The sequence below is a fragment of the Lithobates pipiens genome, unplaced genomic scaffold (genome assembly GCF_037356315.1).
Source record: "Lithobates pipiens isolate NorthernLeopardFrog02 unplaced genomic scaffold, aLitPip1_a1.2 Scaffold_8, whole genome shotgun sequence".
NCBI classification, from domain to species: Eukaryota; Metazoa; Chordata; class Amphibia; order Anura; family Ranidae; genus Lithobates; species Lithobates pipiens.
Genome location: NW_027507903.1, coordinates 665,298,034 through 665,300,898, shown reverse-complemented (window position 1 = coordinate 665,300,898; position 2,865 = coordinate 665,298,034). Strand labels below are relative to the sequence as shown.

General features: G+C 45.5%; 1 long non-coding RNA gene across 1 annotated transcript; it reads right to left on the bottom strand.

Moving 5' to 3' along the window:
* Positions 1-1,130: 1,130 nt before the first annotated feature.
* On the bottom strand, positions 1,131-2,186 carry LOC143964247 (uncharacterized). The gene is made up of 2 exons (XR_013271105.1): positions 1,993-2,186; positions 1,131-1,623 (listed from the first exon to the last, which is right to left on the bottom strand). It is a non-coding gene; the product is annotated as an uncharacterized LOC143964247 (long non-coding RNA).
* Positions 2,187-2,865: the final 679 nt, after the last annotated feature.

Here is a 2,865-nt window from a genome sequence, read left to right as displayed (position 1 = left end):
TTTCTGTTTTCATCTCAGTGTGCAACCCTATAAGGTGTAACTCTTGAACTCCTCACCCCCTCTAGTGGTAAATGTACAACATGTCTCTTACCATCACATTCATCCATGTCAAAGGCCTAAACTCTCCATTTAAGTGGAGTCATGATAGCTGTAAGCTCCTCGGTCTCCTTCCAACTCCTTTACTCAGAGCTTGACCCTGATGGCAGGAACACCATCCTAAATGCCTCCATCAACAACCACAATATGACCATTTCCAACATTTATGCCCCAAACACTAATCAAAAGCATTTTTATAAGGTTACTATGAAGAAACTGGAACCCTTTAGGCAAGGACCCTCAATCAACATATTTTGCTCTCCAGATGAAGCCACGTGGTAGGTGGTGTAACGCATAGAGGTAGAACCTGGTGGTGACATGCGTAAGACCTGTTGGATTTTAAATATGTTATATGCTGTTTTCTTATTGAAAAAGGGGTGAGTTTAATAGATTTAGTTGGGTGGGTGAGGTTTATTCCATTTAACACTTGGTACTGCACTATTGGAGGCACTTTATATTTTTGCATGTCGGTCTGGAGTTGCTGGTGATCATCACAGAGTATACGAGGTGCAAAGCGTGGTTGATCCCTGCAGGACCTTGGTGGGGACCATTAAAGATCAGCGTGGAGCCTTTTTCCTGATGGGAATTATCATTAGTTGTGAGCGAGTTTGACCCTTTCAGTTCCCAGAAGAGGTGAAGCTGTTATAGCTGCAAAGGGTGGGCCAACTCAATATTGAACCCTAAGGACTAAGACTGGGATACCATTAAAGTTCATGTGTGTGTGTAAAGGCGGTCGTCCCAATACTTTTGGTAAAATAGTGTATATAATATATAACATAACTGACCCCTGTTGTGTCCAGAGCACCTGCACCAATCACGGTATGTCATGCCTAGACAGACACCTTTCTTGATGTTCTTATCATCCCCCTACATAACAGCTTTATTCTTTATCATAGCGCCCCATCCCGCCTCTCTGTTCCCATCCCGCACTCTGTCTGGGCTGGAATGCATGCACATTTCAACATAGAGGACCAAAATCTAGACTGTCCCCTCCTCTCGGGATTGCATCCTCCAACGTTTTCTTTTCCATTACGTGAAGCAGCAATTGTACAAATTTTATTTATAAAAAAAAAAAAAGAAAATCTCCATTTGTATCCATTTATATCCATCATCAATTAGATCAACATGACACATCCTAGATGAACATTGTGGTTTTATTTTAAGCCAGCAGGTGGTGCTCTAGTCTCCTTTTCACCTGTAAGCCTTCCATTCTTCTCAGCTGTGCTGAAGGAAATTCCTGTTATTTACACATCTCAAAATTTTCATCATAGCAGTGACTCTATCGTTATGACAGCACAGACTGCGCCCTTATCACAGCAGTGACTCCGCCCCTTTCACAGCAGTGACTCCTCCCTTATCACAGCAGGGACCCGCCCCTTTCACAGCAGTGACTCCTCCCTTATCACAGAAGTGGCTGCACCTCTTATTACACAGCCCAGTACAAGGATTCAATCAGACTGACCGAGCACTAAAGCAAGCAGTTGTACTGTGCAGTCACTTTAGCTAAGACACAGAGCTCTGACAGTCCTTAATTCATAGTTTCATAGTTAGTAAGGTTGAATAAAGACACCAGTCCATCCAGTTCAACCTGAGTAAGTGTCTACAATTTTCCCTATCCCTGTACATTGCTACACCCACATTGGTCCCTATCCTCAAGGAGCCCACAATCCAAGGTCCCTATCCATATACTAGGGCCAATTTTGGACAGAAGCCAGAAGCCAATTAACCTACCTGCATGTCTTTGGATTGTGGGAGGAAACCGGAGTACCCGGAGGAAACCCACGCAGGCACAGGGAGAACATGCAAACTCCAGGCAGGTAGTGTCATGGTTGGGATTTGAACCAGTGACCTTCTTACTGCTAGGTGAGAGTGCTAACCACTACACCACTGTGCCACCTTAATCATGTGATGCTTATATAAATCATATATAATAATACTGATCCCGCCCCTTATAATTTTTTTTTTGATTATTAAGAAAATTTAAAAACAGAGAATCTTCATGCAGCCCGTTCATTCTATGTATGTCATGAACAGAACACGTATGATCCTATCATCAGAGTCTGCGGATTGGCTGGGATATCCTCCAATCAGTGTCGGTTCGCCGCTCGGGACTGTTCTTGGCGCCTGCGCTCTTCAATCAGAAGCTTCTGAAAGACACAGAAGAGTTGCAATCACCCCCAAATAAATGTTCCACCACTTCCAACATGATAGAAAGGGGCATCTGAAGGAAAAAATAAAAAATTGGTTTTGATTTTGATGGGACAGGGAAGGGTTGGACCCTCTGTCAGGATTTAAATGCTGACCATGTCCCCTCTGTGGAGATTCACCTCCGATTTGTTCTGGTGACCATTAAGGCTGGGTTCACACCGCTGCGGGGGGAGAACCGGATGTGATTCGCACAGCAAATCACATCCGATCTCCGTAGCGCTGCGAGTTCAGCCATACAGATAGTATGGCTGAACTCGCAGCGGTCCCGCAGCAAACTCGCACGGGACCCTTTTTTGGGTCCGCAACGGAATCGGATCGCATGGGGGTTCACATCATGCGATCCAATTCCTGTGCGAGTCGGCAGATCGCACTGCGATATGCCGACGGATCTGGGGGTGTCATTAACATAACATTTACACCCCCAGCCGTCCGCATAGGGCAGTGTGAACTGCCGGCGGGAGGTGTGCGATGCGGGAAAACGCCGCGGATTCGCGGCGTTCCCGCATCGCAGCAATGTGAACCTAGCCTTAAAGTGATGAGAATATTCCACAAACTGAGTTG